General features: G+C 47.0%; 1 protein-coding gene across 1 annotated transcript in view; it reads right to left on the reverse strand.

Annotated features, from left to right (window-relative positions):
- Positions 1–4,802, reverse strand: part of Amotl1 (angiomotin like 1) — a 129,835-nt gene extending 125,033 nt beyond the window's left edge. Inside the window, exon 1 of the mRNA XM_040735274.1 lies at positions 4,538–4,802. The gene's annotated coding sequence lies outside the window, so the exon portion shown is untranslated. The remainder of the gene's footprint in view (positions 1–4,537) is intronic.
- Between the last annotated feature and the right edge of the window lie 1,588 nt (positions 4,803–6,390).

Genomic DNA, 6,390 nt, shown 5'->3' on the forward strand with positions numbered 1-6,390 from the left:
GGCCAGCCTGGTCTACAGAGTGAGACTCTGACTAGAAAACAAAACTGATGTAGCTGATTTGGTATATGCAAAAGTAACATTCCGAATCAGTGGGGAATTCAAGTGGCTCTTAGGTGTGGATACGCAGCTGTCTTCCTAAACAAAATAATGGGAATATTTTGATAGCCCTCAAAATGTAGTTAGCAAAATACAAGCTATTGCAGAACCACATGGCCATTCAAGCAAATTAGTGGTAAGACTCTATAAGAAATGACTGACAATCATGCTGATTTGTAAACTATAAAGCAATTTATAAATAGAGTCCAGTTATAAAAGAAAGGCATACCCATACTTAAAATCACATACAGGAAGGGCTGGGAGGACCTGTGGACTCCGAGTGGAGACACCCGCAGGGAAGGAAGTGAACTTTCACTCTAGGTTGTTTGTTTTTAAGACTTTCCTTAATCACCCGAGGCAGACCTCACACTTGCAGCAACCCTCCTATGTCAGCCTTCCAAGTGCTGGGGTCACAGGCGTGTGCCACCAAACCCTGCCCGGCTCACTTTGACAAAGTGCCAAGCTAATTCAGTGAAGGAGAGCTAGCCTTTAAAAGAGTGGTGCTAGGGAATTTTGACAAATTTATCCCCTCCCTCCAAATTAACTTTGATTTGACCTGACACTTCATGAAAACCAGTGCAAAGTAAATCAAAAATGTAAATGCAATGCATAAAGCTACAACTCTTATAGAAAAAAGATAAAGGAAAGTCTCCAAGAATTAAAACCTGTAATAAGAGCACAATGCATCCAAGGAAAATCTGAGCGGCTAGGATGTGACGTGCTTGAGGGGCTAAAAATGAAAGCATTGATAAAGTGAACTTTATCAGAATTACTTTTTCTATAAAACATTATAGAATTGGGGAACATACCTGCAACCACATAATATATATGTAATTTCTGTCAGTTGTTAGATAGGCAAAATTCACAAATACACATGTCACTGAAAGTCCATATTGACAGGAAATAACCACATTAAAATCCACCAAGCAAGCACAGAGTAAAACCACAGTAAGAGATCATGACCCACTTATCAGAATGAATAAAATAAATAGTGATAATGCCAAATGCTGGAAAGATATAGACAAATTCCATTATCATACATGGCTGGTGGCAATATAATAACTCCCTTTTCTTGAAAAATAGTTTGGCAGCTCAATTTCCCATAGGAATCAGATATACCATCTTCGTCATTTGTGACAGAGAAATGGACATTTCCCTTCACGCAAGAACTTGTATGTGGTGGTAATGACAGCTTTATTTGATGTTAGAGTTTATGCTGAAGTGTCCCCCACAGGCTCAAGCATTTGGACACGTGGTTCCCCTGCTGGTGGCTTGTCGGACCTTTAGGAGGTATGAGTCTCATTGGAGGAAGTGGTTCACTATGGAAAGGCTTTGAGGTCTTATGGCCCCACCCATTTCCTTTCTTCTCTCCATTTCCCGATGGTAGATGGGATGTGACCACTGTCTCAAGCCTGTCCCACACCTTCCCTGCAACGATGGACTGCATCACTCAAACAGTAACCCAAATTTCTTCATGTTGCACATTCGGACTGACCAATGACAAAAGTAACTAATGCATTTGTAATAAACAAAAGATAGACCAACTTCAATCTTCTCCGATGGGCAGGATGGCAAGTAACCAGCCTACTATAGTATATCTGTGCTGCGCAGAGTCACTCCCTAATAAGAAAGGATCAGCGGTGATCTGTGCAAAAATCTGGGGTTCCTCAAGGTTACATTCCAAGTGGGCAAAACCAGCACTACATGAATCCTTTCATAGCACACTCACCAGACAGCGTGCTCTAGACAATTGGCTTCAAGGGGCTGGAAATAGGAGGAGTTGGTAGAAACAGATCTGCAGTTGTATCAGAACTTTGTACCTTATTGAGGTGGTGGTTGCACGAATCTCATGAGATAAGCTTGCATACACTCACACACACACACACACACACACACAGTGGAGGGCAAACAGTTGCTGAAATCTGAATGACAGTGGACTGGAGCAACATTAGTGACCGAGTTCTGATACAGCACTGCAATTATGCAGGTTAAGTCTGTGGGGCTTGGTGAAGTGGACCACAGACTTGGAGCCAGCCATTCTTTAATGGTCAGAATGTCTGTGTCATGCTTGCTCTAAGCTCTTGTGTGACAGGGCCTGCCTGCCAAGGATTAATCAATAGATCAAATTTTCATAGATTAAAACTTGTTATTCACAAGGCATAAATAAAGTAGATGACCTCAACAGCCACCTCTTGCTTTCCTGAGTGATGTTATCCTTACTTTGACTGTCACAGCGGGGGCTGTGAGTGATCGGGTAAACTGAAAGTTTTTGGAGCACTCTGGACTCAGGATCCCTGTCAAAGTCACCCAACCTCAGTGTCTCCTTAGGTAGAATTGTGTATATGCATATGTGTGCATGGATATTTGTGCATGTACATGTGAAGGACATGGGTTGATGTTGGGTGTTTTCATCGATCTATCTCCACTATAGTTTTTGAGTCTCTCGCTGAACCCAGAGCTCACTGGTTCACCTCGGTCGGTGAACTGGTCCACCTCAGGGATGCCCCTGCCTTCACATCCCAGATCTGGCATTACAGGCACACACTACCACACCATGCTGTTATGTGGGTGCTGGGGTTTGAACTCAGGTATGGGACTTCCCCTGAGTGACAGGGTGGGCAAGAGCAGACAGGAGCTGTAAACCTAAGCTCTGGTTGTCCCTGAATGTCACTTTCTCCATTTTTGCTGGCCAAGCAGCTCCCCAAGCCTAGCTCAGGTTCAAATGAGAAAAATTTCCATCAAACTTCCACGTAAAAAGCAGCAAAGAACCCACTCAGAGAAGACAACCAGATGTGTTTGGTCAATGAATGAATGAATGAGCTTGCCTTAAAGCATTAACACAGTTGTCCTCAAGTCACTTGGGAAGCATAAGGCCTCCTGATGCTTCAATATCAGAGAATCCTGTATGTTTTATAAATTCCTGAACATAAAAGTGTAGCTATGATTGTTTCCCTCTATCATCAAGTAGGCAGGCACTGGCTCGCTCAAGCCCCCTCCTGCGTGCCCGGTGGCTACCGTGTCTGTTGCAGTTTCTGGTTGCTTGCTGTCTCAATGTTCTTGCTATTTGCCAGGTCCCCAAAAAGTGTTCCTCTATGTTTGCTGTTGTGCTTCCTTCCCGTTGTACCACATACATGTAAATAAACACACACACACACACACACACACACACACACACACACTTGCAAGCTATGCTACAGTGAGGGATTACAAACCTTCAGAGAAATGGAAAAGAGATACGTTCTTAACTGCCCAGTGGGCCAAGAAGTGCATAAGCCCAGCCCGGTCTGGTGGCACAGGCTTAAAGCCCCAGCTACTTAGGAAGCTGATGCGGGAGGATCCTAAGTAGCTGGGCTACAGCAAGTTCAAATCCAATTTGGGCAACTTAATGAGACCCTACTTCAAAATACAAAGTGATCCCAGCACTCAGGACGCTGAGGCAGAAGGCTCTCTGTGAGTTTGAGGCCAGTCTGGGATGCACAGCAATGCCCAGGGCAGACAGGTTTACATAGCAAAATCTTGTTTCGAAAAATAAAATAATAATTTAAAAAAGATGGTCTTGGTGTCCTTCAGGATTGTGCCAAGTACTTGTGTGTGAGAGAGTCTTATGTCAAGAGGTACGGTATTCCCTTGATAGCTGATGGCTCAGCTATCTTCCCCAAATTCCATTCATTATCTGTATACGTCTCTGGAAGAACCTAGATGCCTTTCCTTTATCAAACCTTCCAAAGGTGGAAGATCTCTGTGAGTCAATCAGTGACAGTGTAACTCGGACAGTGCTGCAGGGAGAGTCTTGCGGTCTTTGGGATCACGGGGTCAGCGTACGTGTTCACATACACACACACACACACACACACACACACACACACACACACACACACCTTGAGCCCATTTCCTTAGAAGAACTTGCACAGACAGGCACTTGGATGTGTTTGCTCCCTCTGCGGCGCATGCAGCAGCCCAGCCGGTTGTTTACGGAGGTACCTGCATGTCAGGGCAGGGACCCTGGGCCCCTTTGTCTCCTGCTACTTGCCTGAGGAACAAGGAAAGCATTCAAGCCATCTAAGAACAAACCGAGGCTTGCCACATAGCTGCTGTCCTTCCGTACCCCAGCACAGGAAGGGCTGACTCAAACCAGTGGTCAAAATGGCAAAGGCAGCATGGAGGTCCTACACAAGCCACTTCTAGCCACCTTGTCAATTAAAGCACAACTTGTAAGAGAGGCACCCAAACCAAGCCCCCCGTTTCAACGCCCCGTTCACTATGAGGCTCAGAGCTCGATCACCACCCAGTGTCTGCTAGACTACAGGAGAGGACCGGGGACCTCCTGCCCCCCATCCAGGCCAGTGTGCCCTACCCTGGCTCCAATATCCCCAGGGATGCCCTCCAAAGTTCCTGCACCCTATGTCCCCGGTGAAAACTTACTAAGTGAAAACGTGCTTACCTGAGAGAAGGTTCTGGTGCCCAGCCGTGGAAAAAAACGCTAAGTTCTGACAGCAGTGACAGGGGCTCACAAAGAAGTCAGCTCAGTTTTAAAAGGAGAAAGGTGACTTCATCCCTGGTGCCGTGGAGTTTAAAAAGAGCAACGAGTGCTCCCTGACCGAGCCAATTCTGCCTCATCCGTGATGACTCGATCCAGAGCCACAGTCATTGCCCAGACTTGCTCAGCCCGCACAAGGTGGAGCGCTGGAATCCAGGCTCTGGTGTTTCCAAGCCTCTCAAGGCCCTGGAGCACCAATCAGTAGCCTCGGCCTCTCGGGGCACAGGAGGAAAGGCAGGCGCTTGCTTCTTTGAGCCATGGCATTATCTCCCAAGAATCCAACTCTAAAAACCCAGCACTCGAGGGAAAGAAAACAGGTAGTTAGCCATCAGAGAGGCAAAAGTCCCTGGGAAAGTGGTGGGGAGGAGGAAGGAGCCCGGGTGTCCTGTCTAGAGGAGGGCAGCAAGAAGTCTGGAACAATCGCCTTGCTGAGGCGGAGCGCCTGCCCTTGAGAGCCCCCCAAAGGTGGCAAATGGTTAACCCCACTTGGCAGAGGGAAAATATCCATTTAGGCAAAGAGGCCTGTCTAACAGAGGTGGCTGGGTTTCTGTTTCTTTTACTCACTCAACTGTGTGTGTGGTCATTTGTCATAAGAACAAATCAGTCCTGAATGTATCCACATTCTACCAGAAGGGAAAGGACATTTACATAAGGAAATGTCGGGTTTGTGTGTTAAACGGAGGCTGCTGCAGCAATTGGGTTTCTAACATGGGAGTGAGTTCCTGTGAGTTGTTAGTGGGTGGGCCAGGTCCAAGGCCCAGCTGGGGTGCTAATGGTGGTGGCCGCTCCCCTCTCTTGGAAGTGGAACAGAGGGCTGAGCTGAGCAGCTCTCTGCTTCTATGCACACAGCTCTGTGTCACGGGAACCGAAGGGGAATCTAGGACACTGGACTCGTATTTGATTTCTTGCTGAGTGGTTCCAAGGCTTTGCCACCTCTCTGTGCCAAGTTTCACTGCAGAGAAAAAGAAAACAAGAAAATACCCCTATCTAATCAAATATTGCATTAGAATTTAACAGCGGAGCCTGGCGGGTGGTGGCACACACCTTTAGCCCCAGCACATGGGAGGCAGAGGCAGGCGGATCTCTGAGTTCAAGGCCAGCCTGGTCTACAGAGCGAGTGCCAGGAGAGGTTCCAAAGCTACGCAGAGAAACCCTGTCTTGAAAAACAAAACAAAAAGAAAGAGGAGGAGGAAGAGGAGAGAGAGAGAGAGAGAGAGAGAGAGAGAGAGAGAGAGAGAGAGAGAGAGAGAGAGAGAGAGAGAGAGAGAGAGAGAGAGAGAGAGAATTCAACAGTAGAAGTGGGAGTTTGAGCTTGGGCGGCTTCTGCTAAGATAGTGTGAGCTAATACGAGAAGGAAGAATTCTATCAGTGATAAATAAGATTGATGACGCAGAAGCCATTCTATTCAGTAATTGTCTTCTTCAAGTTCAGTTTGGATGGAGAGGGGCCCACAGTAAGTGTCCAATAGAGGACGTGAGGCGTCAGCCCAGCCCTTTCCATGACTCTTGAATGGACCTGCTGGGAATGTCCTGCTGGGAACGTTTAAAGCCACCATCTTGTCAGTAAGGCCATTCTGGAGGACGGATGCCAGTTTTGTTAGGATGTAGGAGACCTTGGTCCTCAGCGTTAACTCAGCTTTCAGGTTCCTACCAAAGTCACAGTGGATGAAAGGAGGTCAGCTTCTGGACCCAGGACCTCCTCTCAGACCTCAGGGACCAGGACACCATCCACGAGGGTAGACAGCCTGCCAGCTGCCT

The sequence above is a fragment of the Mesocricetus auratus genome, unplaced genomic scaffold, assembly GCF_017639785.1.
Source record: "Mesocricetus auratus isolate SY011 unplaced genomic scaffold, BCM_Maur_2.0 Super-Scaffold_100044, whole genome shotgun sequence".
Classification (NCBI taxonomy): domain Eukaryota; kingdom Metazoa; phylum Chordata; class Mammalia; order Rodentia; family Cricetidae; genus Mesocricetus; species Mesocricetus auratus.